This window comes from Panthera uncia, assembly GCF_023721935.1.
Source record: "Panthera uncia isolate 11264 chromosome A3 unlocalized genomic scaffold, Puncia_PCG_1.0 HiC_scaffold_12, whole genome shotgun sequence".
In the NCBI taxonomy this organism is placed as follows: domain Eukaryota; kingdom Metazoa; phylum Chordata; class Mammalia; order Carnivora; family Felidae; genus Panthera; species Panthera uncia.
In genome coordinates this window covers 19756642-19770787 of record NW_026057579.1, presented here as the reverse complement: position 1 = coordinate 19770787, position 14146 = coordinate 19756642, and the positions used below count along the sequence as shown (strand labels likewise).

Genomic DNA, 14146 nt, shown 5'->3' with positions numbered 1-14146 from the left:
TATGACCTGAGCCCACACCAAGAGTCTGACGCTCAACTGACTGAGCCACCAGGTGCCCCTAGGCCTATATCTTTTAAAGAAATAGAATACATAACTAATAACCTTCCAAAGCAGGAAGCACCAGACCAACGTAGGTTCACTGGCAAATTCTACTGAACACTGAATGCAGAAACTATACCAATTCTGTACAATCTTTTCCAGAAGACAGGAGCAGAAGAAATACTTCCTCATTCTGAGGCTTGCAATACCCTAATATCAAAACCAGACAAAGACACCAAAAGAAAACAAAAACAAAAACAGAAAACAAAACAGTACAGATCAATATCTTTCATTAACATAAGTGCAAAAATCCTCAACGAAACATTAGCAAATCAAATCCAACAAAGTGAATGGTAGCACACAGATTGGGGAAGACCAGAATTCAAAATACCACCAAATGGCAGAGTTTAGCAAATTTCCCCCTCCAGTACCTCTCAATCTGAATTCAACAGAGCCCAAAACCTGGATGTGGGCATTAGTGTACACAGAGTTCCATTAGAGTAGGAGTCTCCTAATACTCAGCAACAAAGAAGGAATTTCTCCATTTTATTTCTTAAAACTCTGAAAGGAGGAAAACCTTCCCCTCCATATCAGAGGAGTTTACGGTCCCAAAAGAATGAAGCAAAACCCCATTGCTCTTTCCCCTCTCGTCTCCGGCTGCTCAGCCCAAGGGAGATACAGTCGTAGGAAATGCAGAGTAAAATAAAGACATTTCTGGCCAAAGATGAAAAATGGGAATCCCCCCAAATCAGAAAGTACTGGGAAGACTGCCAACAAAAGAACTCAGGAAAGCGACCCTTAAAATTGTGTATGAACTCCTCAGCTAACACCTGAGCTATGCATACATGACTGGACACTAAAACAGTATAGACAGACTTTGAGAATTGAACTGTGGGATAAATCGGGGTCAGCCAAACTTATCTATAAAGAACCAAACAGTAAATATTTTACGTTTTGTGGGCCAGTCTCTGTTGCAACTGCTCAACTGTGACCACCAAAGTATGAAAGCAGCCACAAAAAATATACACAAATGGGCATGGCTGGGTTCCAATAAAATCTTACTTATAAAAATAGGCAGTGAACTAGATCTGGCCCACAGGCCAGAGTTTCATAACCCAAAGGGAAGACCACCCCCCAAATCCCACATAGTATGATGGTTCACACAAAGGAAAAGTCCAAATAGCACTAAAAAGGCTTTGAAGTCCTAACTGACATTGAAACAACAACCCACAGAAGGCTGGTCAAAACCTGAAGCCTAAACACAATTCAGCTAACTGTTTGCTAAAATAAAACTATTAACATTCTCCATGTAATTTAAACAAGACACAGAGTGTCAATTACAATTTAAATTTACATGGTATACCAAAACCCAGGAAAACCTCAGTTTGCTTGGGAAAGAAAATCAAAACACAGAAACAACAAGGTAACACTGGTATGGGAAATATTTCGTAAAGACTTAAAAACAACTATTATAAAAATGCTCCAAGTAAAGGTAAACATTTTTTTTTAACATTTATTCATTTTTGAGAGAGAGAGAGAGACAGAGCGTCAGTGGGGGAGGGGCAGAGAGAGAGGGAGACACAGAATCTGAAGCAGGCTCCAGGCTCCAGGCTCTGAGCTGGCAGCACAGGGCCCAACGAGGGGCTCAAACTCATGGACTGCAAGATCATGACCTGAGCTGAAGTCAGACACCCAGGCGCCCGTAAAGGTAAACAGTCTTGAAGGAAGAGAAAGATATAAAGTAGAATATAAAGAACCAAATGGAGGGGCGCCTGGGTGGCTCAGTTGGTTAAGCGTCCAACATCCCAACATCTGCTCAGATTTCGGCTCAGGTCACGATCTCGTAGTCTGTGAGTTAGAGCCCCACGTTGGGCTCTGTGCTGACTCAGAGCCTGGAGCCTGCTTTGGATTCTGTGTCTCCCTCTCTCGCTCTCTCTCTGCCCCTCTCCCAATTGCACTCTGTCTCTGTCTCTCTCAAAACTAAACATTAAAAAAAAATTTAATACAAAAAGAACCAAATGGAAATTTTAGAACTGAAAAATAAACCAAACAAAAAAAAATCCCACCTTATCCACCTCATCAAATAAATCAATAAGAGGAAGTAAACATGAAAACAGAAAAACAAATAATCTAGTGATTGAATAAAAACCCTTTACTCTAAATTTTTGTATGCCAAAGGACAAATCAAGAAAATGAAAGAACAAGGAGGGGCATCTGGCTGGCTCAGTTGGTGGACCATGCAACTCTTGAACTCCCGGTTGTGAGTTTGAGCCCCACATTTGGTGTAGAGATCACTTAAAAATAAAATCTTTAGGGGCACCTGGGGGGGCTCAGTTAAGCACTGGACTCTTGTTCAGCTCAGGTCATGATAACACAGTTTTGCTCGTGGGACTGAGCACAGAGCATACTCAGGATTCTCTCTCTCCCTCTCTCTCTCTCTCTCCCTCCCCAGCTTGCACATACACGCATTCTCTCTCAAAATAATAAATAAAATTTTTTTTAAAACTTTAAGAAACAGAATGGGGCAGGGGGGATGTGCCTGGGTGGCTGAGTCAATTAAGCATCCAAATCTTGATTTCGGCTCAGGCTGTGATCTCATGGTTCAAGAGATCAAGCCCCACGTCAGGCTCTGTGCTGACAGTGCTGAGCCTGCTAGGGATTCTCTCTCTCTCTCTCTCTCTCTCTCTCTCTCTCTCTCAAATAAACAAGGAAGAAGGAGGAAGAGGAAGAAGGAGAAGAAGAAGAACCACAACAACAACAACAACAGAACCTATAAGGAAGGAAGACTTTCCAACTGATTTTTATAAGGCCAGCATTATCCTGATACCAAAACCCAGAGACAGATGATACAAGACAACTAAAGATTAATGTCTCTCATGAACATAACTGTAAATGTCCTCAACAAAATAATAGCAAATCCAGCTATATATAAAAAGCATAGGGTGCCTGGGTGGCTCAGTTGGTTAAGCAAGCAACTCTTGATTTCAGCTCAGATCATGATCTCAGTTTGTGAGATTGAGCCCCACATTGGACTCCACACTTCAGCAATTGAGCCTGCTTGGGATTCTCTCTCTCTCTCTCTCTCTCTCTCTCTCTGCCCCTCCTCCACATGCATGTGTGCATGCTCACCCTCTCTCTCAAAATAAATTAATAAACTTTAAAATATTTTTAATGTTTATTTATTTATTTTGAGAGAGAGCAAGCTGGGAAGGGAAAAAGAGAGAGAGAAAGAGAATCTTAAGCAGGCTCCATGCCATCAGCACAGAGCCCCACAGTGGGGCAGGATCTCACAAACCATGAGATCATGACCTGAGCTTAAATCAAGAGTTGGATGCTTAAGTGACTGAGTCACCCAGGCGCCTCAGTAAATAAACTTAAAACACACACACACACACACACACACACACACACACACCCCACAGGGGCACCTGGGTGGCTCAGTAAGTGGGACATCTGATTCTTGATTTCAAGGTCATGAGCTCAAGCCTCACATTGAGGGTGGAGCCTGCCTAAAAAGTTTTTTTTATTTTTTTTTTGACGTTTTATTTATTTTTGAGAGAGACAGAGCACAAGCAGGGAGAGGCATAGAGAAAGAGGACGGAGGATCCAAAGCGGGCTCCGTGCCACCTGCAGCAAGCCTGATGTGGGGCTCAAACCCACAAACCGTGACCACGACCCAAGCCCAAGTCGGATGCTCAACCAACAGAGCCACCCCCCCAGGCGGCTCCCCCTAAAAAAGTTTAAAAAGCATAATACACCACAACCAAGTGAGATTTTTTTCCCCATAGGAATGCAAAGTCAATTCAATATTTGAAAATCAATGTCATCCACCATATTAACAGTCTAAAACTTAAAAGCAAATGACCCTAGGAATTCACTCAGAAAAAGCATCGAACTAAATTCAACATACATTCGTGACAAAAACTCTCAGTAAACTATAAATAAAAGGGAGCTTGGTCAACCTGACAAGTACTTATAAAAAACCTACAGCTAACACACTTAACGATAAAAGACTAAATACTTTCTCCTGTAATCAGAAAAAAATATCTGCAAATCACATATCCAGCAAAGGGCTTACACCCAGGATGGATAGAGAATTCTCAACTCTCACCAGCAGAACAACAAACAACCCAGTTACACAGTGGGCAAAAGACCTGAACAGACACTTCACCAAAGAGGATATACGCTTGGAAAGGAAGCATGTAAAAAGATGCTCAACACGGTGACATGGCACACAACAGGCGGTGAGGACATCCATGACCTTACTCCTTCCTCTTTTTTGACTCCATCATCTCAGTAGCAGCTGCAGTGGCCACAGTTCAGTCACTGACATGCAGCTCTGTCGGTGCCCAGGAGCTACACACCCTCCAAGTGACCAGTCAGGAGACAGCAGACCCGGATCAAGACTCATGTAGCCTCGCTGGAGGGCATCGCTCCAGAAGATCAAGTAGTGCTCCTGGCAGGCACACCCTTAGAGAATGAAGCTACCCTAGGTCAGTGCAGTAAAGGCTCTGACCACCCTGGAAGTAGCCCGCCCCATGCTTAAAGGTAAAGTCCACGGTTCCCCGGCCTGTGCTAGAAAAATAAGAGAGCAGACTCCCAAGGTGGCCAAACAGGAGAAAAAGAAGACCACGACAGGCCAAGCCAAGCAGCAGATGCAATATAACCAGTGCTTTGTCAATGCTGTGCCCACCTTTGGCAAGAAAAAGGCTCCCGTGCCAACTCTGAAGTCCACTGTAATACTGGCTTTCCCCAATAAAGACACTTAATTCAGGGGCACTTGAGTGGCTCAGTTGTTTACACGACTGGTGAGTTTGAGCCCCACATCCAGCTCTCTGCTGTCAGCGCAAAGTCCCCTTCAGATCCTCTGTCCCCCCTCTCTGCCCCTCCCCTGCTTGTGCACGAACATACTCTCTTGCTCTCAAAAATGAATGAGCATTTAAAAAAAAAAAAAAAGATGCTCAACAACATAAGCCATTAGGAAAATCAAAATCACAATGATCTACCACTGCACACATATTAGAATGGCTAAAATAAAAAGTGCTGACAGTACTAAAAGCAAGCAAGGATGAAGAGCAACTCTATTTCAAATACATTGCTGGTGGGAATACAAAAGGATACAGCCACTCTGAAAAAGTTTCCCAGTTTCTTGTAAAGGTAAACATACACTTATTCATTACACAGCAATCCCACTTCTGGGTATTTGCCCTGGGGAAATGAAAACTTAACATTCTGCCCACAAATTTTTACTGCAGCTCCATTCTTATTTGCCAAAAAAATAAAAACAACCTACACATCCCTCAACAGTGAATGGATAAACCATTATACATTAGTACAATGAAATACCACTCAGCAATAAAAAGGAATTAACTATTAATACACAAAACAACACAGATGAATCTCAAAGGCATTAAAGTGAATTTAAGAAACCAGTCTCAAAAGGTTATACACCATATGACACCATTTATATGACATTCTCAGAAAGACAAAACTAGTGATGAAGAACGTGTCAGTGGTTGCCAAGGGTCAGGGACAAGTAGAGGGTAACTATATAAGATATTCAGGCTTGTACCTGACTACAGTGGTGGTAGTTATTTATATGTGTTAAACTCACACAATTGTGTAACAAAAAGGTCAATTTTTACTGCATGGTAATTTTTTAAATAAAAACTTCTAAATCAAAATACTGAGATGAGCTAACAAGTGTATGTGTAAGTAGAAAATAAAAAGACAGTCACTACAGCATTAAAGTGGTCATTTTAGGTTTCTAATTTTCATAATAGTATTGAGCATTTAAGACATAACCACTTCAAGAAATACCCTTCAGCCATAAAAAAAAGGGTTATTATTAGCAAACCCAGAAAATGACAAATGAAAGTATTTTTGAACATGAAAAAGCAGATTAGAGGGGCGCTTGGGTGGCTCAGTCAGTTAAGCATCCGACTTCAGCTCAGGTCCATGAGTTCGAGCCCCGTGACAGGCTCTGTGCTGAGAGCTCAGAACCTGGAGCCTGCTTCAGATTCTCTGTCCCCCCCACCTCTCGCTGCACCACCCCCACTCCGTTCATGCTCTCTCAAAATAAATAAATGTGAAGAAAAAAGAAAAAGCAGATTAGAAACTGAGAGACTAATTACAACCAAAAAGAAAAAAATGTATCAAAGACTAAAAGGAAATGTCCCAAAATGTTTATATTGTGTCAGACAGAATAAGTGATCTTTTTTTCTAATTCATCAAACTTTTGCAAAATGAAAGAAACCTATGTTACATATTACTATAACTAAAATATATTTATTTTAAATTTCAACATGGATGGACCTAGACAATATTATGCTAAGTGAGATAAGTCAGATAGACAAAGACAATTACCATATGATTTCCCTGATATGTAGAACCTAAAAAACAAAATAAATGAACCAACAAAACAGAAACAAACCCATAGATACAGACAACAAACTGATGGTTGCCAGAGGAGAGGGAACTGGGTGATGGACCAAATAGGTGAAGGGGATTAAGAGGTACAATCTTCCAGTGGTAAAGAAGACACAGGTACATAATGTACATTATAGGGGATATAGTCAATGATATTATAAAAACTTTGTATGGTGACAAATTATATATATTTCATAATGTATGTAAACACTGAATCACTGTGTTGTATAACTGAAACTAATACAATGTTATATGTCAATTACTCTTCAATAATAAATTAAGCCCAATAAAGTGAAAAGACAGTAATCCTAACTCAGAACCAAGATTCACAAACAATAAATCGAAGTAAATTTATAAAATGTCAACCCTCATCTAGACCATTAATGAGAAAAAAGACAAAAATGTTGACCAAATACAGATTGAGAAAATATCTAAAAATGATACAAAGGAGACTAAAGCCATTTAAAAATTATAGCGTTTTAAGGCACAATTTAAATCACAAACATGCTCACACAACTTTTAAGATTAAAAGCATAAAACATAAATATCTTCACGGACAACTTTTATAACCCCTTGAATTAATATACAAATTCCTGGTGGGAGGTCTACAGAAAGTTAGTTTAACAATCATTTCCATTAAATCTCTACCATTTGCTACCTCTTGTCAGCTAGAAAACAAACTTGGGAAATAAATATGAAGCAAATCCAGGACTAAATGAAAAAAAATAGGCAAGTTGTCCTTCTATCCCCTCCAACATCTGCCCTCAAAGTGTGACTTTTGTATCACAAACTTGTAATAGGTTTTCCCCTGGCAAAAATGTCTCTAATTTTTTTTTACTTTTTTAACCTTTATTTGAGAGTCAGAGGGAGACAGAGCATGAGTGGCGGAGGAAGAGAGAGAGAGGGAGACACAGAATCCAAAGCAGGCTCCAGGCTCTAAGCTGACAGCACAGAACCTGACGGGGGACTCAAAGCAATGAACCGTGTGATCATGACCTGAGCTGAAGTCGGACGCCTAACTGACTGAGCCACCCAGGTGTCCCAAAAATGTGTCTAATTTTTAATGAGAAATAACATTAAATGTGTTTTCACAAGAAGCAACATGCAACCCAGAGCTACTGTGATGTTCGACTCCCAGGAGCAGTAGTCACATTTAATACAGTATGACTGGCTCCTTCTGGAGTTGTGCAACACATGGCCCTGATTGATTCTACCACTGGCACAAACCTGAAGACCAGTGGTGCAGAGGACAATGGTATGGAAAGAACAGTCATACGGGAACTCAGAGAGAGAAGAAAAATCAACATGAGCTAGTATAACTGGGTACAGAGTTTTGCTTTCTTTTTTCATTTCAAGAATGGTAAGGTTTTGTTGTGTTAAACAGCATTCAATAACCTCCTGTATGTGTGAAAACTTCAGAAGACCAGCAGGTCTAAAGGCTTCTGCTGGAGAGCTGTAAGTGGGATCGGTGTAGGTAGAATAGATATAAAATGAGAAAAATTTGAATGATATGGAAAAAAATTTATACCCCCTCCCATCCTTTTAATTCAAGACAGCCGTACTGTAACCCTCATAACCTCTTTACAATAAATCCCTCAAATGACCAAAACTGCTCAAACACAGGTGTGATGCTATCTCCTGCATAAAAACTCCATACGGTTCCTAAAATCAAAATAGTTGTCAGCCCAACTTCTAAACTATCCACATTTTGGCCCCAACCTACCTCTTCTGGCCTGATCTTTCACCATTCAGTACTCAAAGGTGAATTAGCCATGCATCAAACATCCCCTGCATTTTTCAGTGTTCCATCTTTTCAGCTCTTCTGTCTGCTTAAAATGCCCTTACCCATATTCACCTATGTGAATTCACCTAACGTTTTATCAATCATCCCTCAATACCCAGGCCAAATATTCTGAGACCAACCCTGCCATGTTCCCTCTCCACCAAATTTTAGTATTAGTCTTGTTTGCTATTAAACAGCCTCTACAATACAAATTTATTTTGTGATTATGTTTAATTATGAAACTTAGGTTAAAACAACATAATTTTATCTCAGCTTCTACGTTGTCAGGAATCTGAGCATGGATTAACGGAGCCTTCTGCTCAGGGTCTCATTAGGCTGAAATCAAAGTGTCAGCTGGGACTGACACTGAACTCATTTGAGGCTTGGGATTCTTTTCCAAGCCTACTACCAAGCTTATTTGTTGGCAGGTTTCAAGTCCCTTTCAGTTAGTTCCCTTGCTGACTTTTGGCCAGGAGTCACTCAGCTCCTAGAGGCTCTCTGCCACTCTTTGCCTCATGGCCCTCTCTATAGGCAGTTCCTAACGTCTAAGAGTGGAATTTTGTGCAGAATCTCCTGGAGCAGGAAAAGGATTTTCAGTGAGTTCTTAAAGTTGTTCACAGCTAGTTGAAGTCTCTGTGTGATTCCACATTCACCTTGGGAAACAACTGGCAAATGGGGTCCCTGAGGTTAAAGGGCTTTTCATTACAATAGTCTCAAATCTCTGTGCTTATTTGCTAAGAAAGAACATCTTCACAATAGTTTTCTCATTCAAAAACATAAAGCAAAATGGGGTGCCTGGGTGGCTCAGTTGGTTAAACGTCAGGGTCTTGATCTCTGCTCAGATCATGATCTCAGAGCTCGTGAGTTCAAGCCTCGTATTGGGATCCAAGCTGAGTTCACAGAGCCTGCTTGGGATTCTCTCTCTTCCTCTCTCTCTCTGCCCTTTCCCTACTCTCTCTCTCAAAATAAACATTAATTAAAAATTTAAAAAATAAATTGCACTCACTCAAGAGAACAGTGTCTTCATTTTTATCTCCAATTTAAAAAAAGGTAAAGAAAAAAAAAAGATTCAGCACTCATGTGCAAAAAAGTGAGTTAAGCTCTGCAGACAGAAACATTTAAAAGTCTCTGCCCTTCAAGGCACCTGGGTGGCTCAGTAGTGGCTTACTCTTGATTTCGACTCAGGTCATGATCTCATGGTTTGTGGATTCAAGCCCCACATCAAGCTCTGCACTGACAGCGCAGAGCCTGCTTGGGATTCTCTCTCTCCCTCTGCCTCTCTCTCTCTCTCAAAATAAAAAAACTTAAAAAAAACTTTAAAAACAAAATAAAAGTTTCTGCCTTCAAGGGGCACAATCTTACTGATATATAAACTGAATTTCCCCTTATTTGTCCACAATGAAACATACATTTAGGAAAAATATGTCTTTGAAGCTGAACATTTTTTTTTTAAGTTTTTATATCCTTTTGAAGGAGATAGAGACAGAGTGTGAGCAGGGAAGGGGCAGAGACAGAGAGGGAGACACAGAATCCGAAGCAGGCTCCAGACTGAACAGTCAGCACAGAGCCCGATGCAGGGGTCAATCTCATGAGTCATGAGATCATGACCTGAGCCGACATCAGGCGCTTAATCAACTGAGCCACCCAGGTGCCCCAAAGCTGAACATCTTTTAAAATTTATACTCTATTTACAATCTTTAATAATCTTCTTTAACAGGACTCAAAACCTAGAAAGGCATAAAAGGTAGAGATTGATAAAACTGTTTACATTAAAATAAAAAATGTCCAGGCAGCAAAAAAAAAAAAAAAAAAAAAAAAGGATAAATCAGTCAAATCAAAAGACAAAAATGAGAAAGAGATCTGCAACATGAATGACAAAAAACTATTTCCTTAATCTACAAAACAACCTTAGAAATTAGTAGAGGGGCACCTGGCTGGCTCTTCCTCTCGGGGTCATGAGGTCGAGCCCCATGTTGGGTGTACAGATTACTTAAATAAATAAAACTTAAAAAAAAATTAGTATAAAAGGGACCAGGAAAAAAAAAAAGGCAAAAGATCTAAACAGCCAAGTTTACTGAAAAACATACAGATAGTCAATAAGTATAGGAAGTTACTTTATACCTGCACTGTCCAATAATGGTAGCCATTAAACAAATGAGACTATTTACTGAGGTTTGTTTTGTTTTGTTTTCTACATAGGCTCCACACCTAACATGAGACTCCAACTCAGGACCCTGAGATCAAGAGTCACAGGCTCTACTGACTGGGCCAACCAGACACCCCCAAAAATAAGGCTATTTAAACTTAAAATTAAATAAAATTCAAAATTCAGTTCCTTAGTCACACTAGCCACATTTCAAGTGCTAAATGGCCACATATGACAAGTGGCTACTGTGTTGGGACAGTACAGATATAGAACATTTCCATCAAGTTCCACTTAACAAAAGAAATGTTTTTTTAATATATCAAAGTGGCAAAGAATAAAGATTGATATATTCCTTGGATTAAAGTAGGAAAAAGGCAGTAACCTTCAAAATTTTTGAGAGGAATATAAATTGGCACAAACTCAAGTTTACAAACTCTTAACTATTCTATTCACACAAAAGCACATGCATCCAGACACACAAACAATGTACATGCATATGCCCACATGTATATATTGAACTAGTTGTTACAGCAAAAAAAAAAAAAAAAAACAAAACAATGCTATAAATGGCCTATACATCGGGATGCCTGGCTGGCTCAGTCGGTGGGGCATGCGACTCTTGATCTCAGGATCATGAATTTAAGTCTTACATTGGGTATGGAACCTATTTAAAAAACAAAATAAAATAAATAAATGGCCTATAAGTCAAAAAATAAATAACTGATTTTTTTTTTTTTTTTTTAATGATGGTACATTTAAAAACAATGGAATATCAAGGTGCCTGGGTGGCTCAGTTAAGGGGCTGACTTCAGCTCAGGTCATGATCTCACAGTTCATAATTCGAGCCTCACATCAGGCTCTGTGCTGTCAGTATGGAGCCCACTTCAGATACTCCGTTCCCTCCTCTCTGCCCTCCCCTGCTCTCTCTCTCTCAAAAATAAATACTAAAAAATAAAAATAAAAAAATGTTTAATAAATAAATAAAAACAGTGGAATATTAAAACATTTAAGGGAATGAGGCAGATATTAAAATGAGGCAGACATTAAAGGTATCCATGATATTCACAACTAAACAAGTTGCAAAACTGTATATAAAATATAAGTAGGTATACATATTTATGTATTATCTCTACATACAGAGTTAGAAGTCCAGAAAGCTATATTTGAACTATCAACTGTAATTTCAGTATGGTAACTAAATATCGTCAACATTTCAGGATGCAGACTTTCATTTAATCTTGTTTTTATTAGAATGACTCATCCAAGATTAACTCTTTACACTTTTCTGTTCCTCTTTTTTTTTTTTTAAGAATGAGCCTAGGGGCACCTAGGCAGTAGCTCAGTCAGTAAGCATCAGACTTCGGCTTAGGTCATGATCTCATGGTTCATGAGCCCCGAGCCCCACATCAGGCTGTCTGCTGTCAGCAGAGCCTGCTTCAGATCCTCTGTCCCCCTCTCTCTCTGCTCCTCCCCTCCACTCTCTCTCAAAAATAAACATTTAAAAAAAATAAATGAGCCTATATAGCTTTAATAGAAACTCAAAGTAACTCAAACCAGTATTTTTAAGTCATATATAAATTCTAAAATTTAGTGTATTCAATAACCTTTTAAAACAACATTAAAAACATGACAAATCAAACTGTACTAAAAATACTAAAGGGGTGCCTGGGTGGCTCAGTCATCAGTCAGTTAAGCGTCTGACTCTTGATCTCAGCTCAGGCTCAGGTCACGATCTCATTGTTCATGAGTTCCAGTCCCACATCGAGCCCTCAACTGATGGCTTGGAGCCTGCTTGGGATTCTGTCTCTCCCTCTCTCTGCCCCTCCCCAACTCATGTTTTTTCTCTCTCAAAATAAATAACCTTTAAAAAAATTTTTTTAATAAAAATAATAAAATTTAGTATATTCAATAACCTTTTAAAACAACATTAAAAACATGATGGATAAATCAAACTGTATTAAAAATACTAAAGCGGCGCCTGGCTGGCTCAGTGGATGGAACATGGAATTCTTGATGTCAGAGTTGTGAGTTCAAGCCCCACGGTGGTGTAGAAGTTACTGAAAAACAAAATCTTTAAAAAGAAAAATAAATAAAATAAATGAAAATAAAATTACTAAATTGCACACTACTATAAACTATGAGGCTGGTCTCTATGCAATATAGAAAGAAAGACTACAGTACTAGAGAGGCATTCAGAGGTCTTTGGTAAAAAGGACAAAGATAGCAGGTATTGAACCCTACTGATGAGTTCCCTGCAGTTGTATCTTCCACACACTGGCCTCCTTCCAAACAGCTTTTATAGTAAAAACATAAATGCCCTTTCACCAACAGCGAAACTGCACAGCCTTTTAAGAAAAAGAGTCTGCAGATGAGGAAATAGCAAGGCATTCTACAAATGTGATGCTATTTTCTCAGCTCCTGTCAGAATTCTAGGAGATGCAGTAGCAGCAGCACCTTTCATAGAAATGTTTAATTTATGTGCTCAAAAGAGGTCTGTTGGTTTTTTGTTTTTTGTTTTTTTTTTTTCAGTTGTTAGGAGGTTTGTGGGCTTTTAAGACAGGCACATAAAAACAAGACAGAAGGAAAGACAAACTGAAAATAACACAGAATTCAAGAAGCAAAACACAGGGGAACTTTAATATTATGGCAAGAAGGAACATCAGTCAAGAGTGTTACAGCAAATCACCCAGCACAAACAGACTTGCAGATAGCAATTTCATACACGTATCAAATATCTTACAATTTTATGTCAATTGTAACTCAATAAAGCTGAAATAATAAATATAAATGTGCACTTGGTATTTTGAAAATTATGGATCACAGCAGTTTGTCAATTTTTAATCCATGCCCCTTACAATGCTCTCTCATTCTATTTTCTATATATTCCAAGATTTTGCCCAGTTTTACCTCCAACAGTCTATAAACAATACATGTAATATCTTTTTCCAAGATGCACACTCTTTCCTGGAGATTTTAATACTACTACAAATACAATACAAATACAGACTAAAAAGGACTCTGGCCTGGTCAATATATATCCAAGAGGATATAACCAGGCTTGGCTTTTAAGTCTGTACTTGTATTCATAATTTTTAAGAAAAAAACTACTCATGGTAAAGATTAAGGGTACAGAAAATTTCTAAGACTTCTATTTTTACTAAAGTACATTTTGTTAAGAAGTTTTCCTAAACATCTTTCTAGAAAACATCTTTCTATTCATTATATACTTTTATCATATTTTAAATTATTTTCCATTTTCTATACTTCCTCCACAAAAGTTTTTAGCCTCTGAGCATTACTTCTTTTTTACAAATGTCCTAGGGACGCCTGGGTGGCTCAGTCAGTTAAGTGTCCAACTCTAGGTTTCTGCTCAGGTCATGATCTCACGATTCATGAATTTGAGCCCCAAATCAGGCTCCACGCTGATAGTACAGAGCCTGCCTGGGATTCTCACTCTCTCCCTCTCTCTCAAAAAAATTAATTAATTAAGAAAAGATTTTTTTTTTCTACCTTCCATCTTATTCCCTAAAGTTAAATGACTTTAGGCAAATGTCAAAAATAAAAACCTATGTACATTCAAAATAACATTAATCACTAAGGGAAATCTTCTGCCCACAAATCACATGCTAAGGACCTATACAAGACAGTCTGTGCTCACCTCTAACACCCATACTTCACTTCACGTACCCTGACCTCTTTGCTCCCAAGATATCCAAAGGTACCTCTAGTATAGAATCTCTTAAGGTTGC

General features: G+C 39.0%; 1 protein-coding gene and 1 pseudogene across 1 annotated transcript in view; one reads left to right on the top strand and one right to left on the bottom strand.

The window, feature by feature from the left end:
• Positions 1 to 14146, bottom strand: part of ASXL2 (ASXL transcriptional regulator 2) — a 134705-nt gene that overhangs the window by 116593 nt on the left and 3966 nt on the right. The gene's annotated exons all lie outside the window — the stretch shown is intronic.
• Positions 4250 to 4951, top strand: LOC125937778 (FAU ubiquitin-like and ribosomal protein S30; annotated as a pseudogene).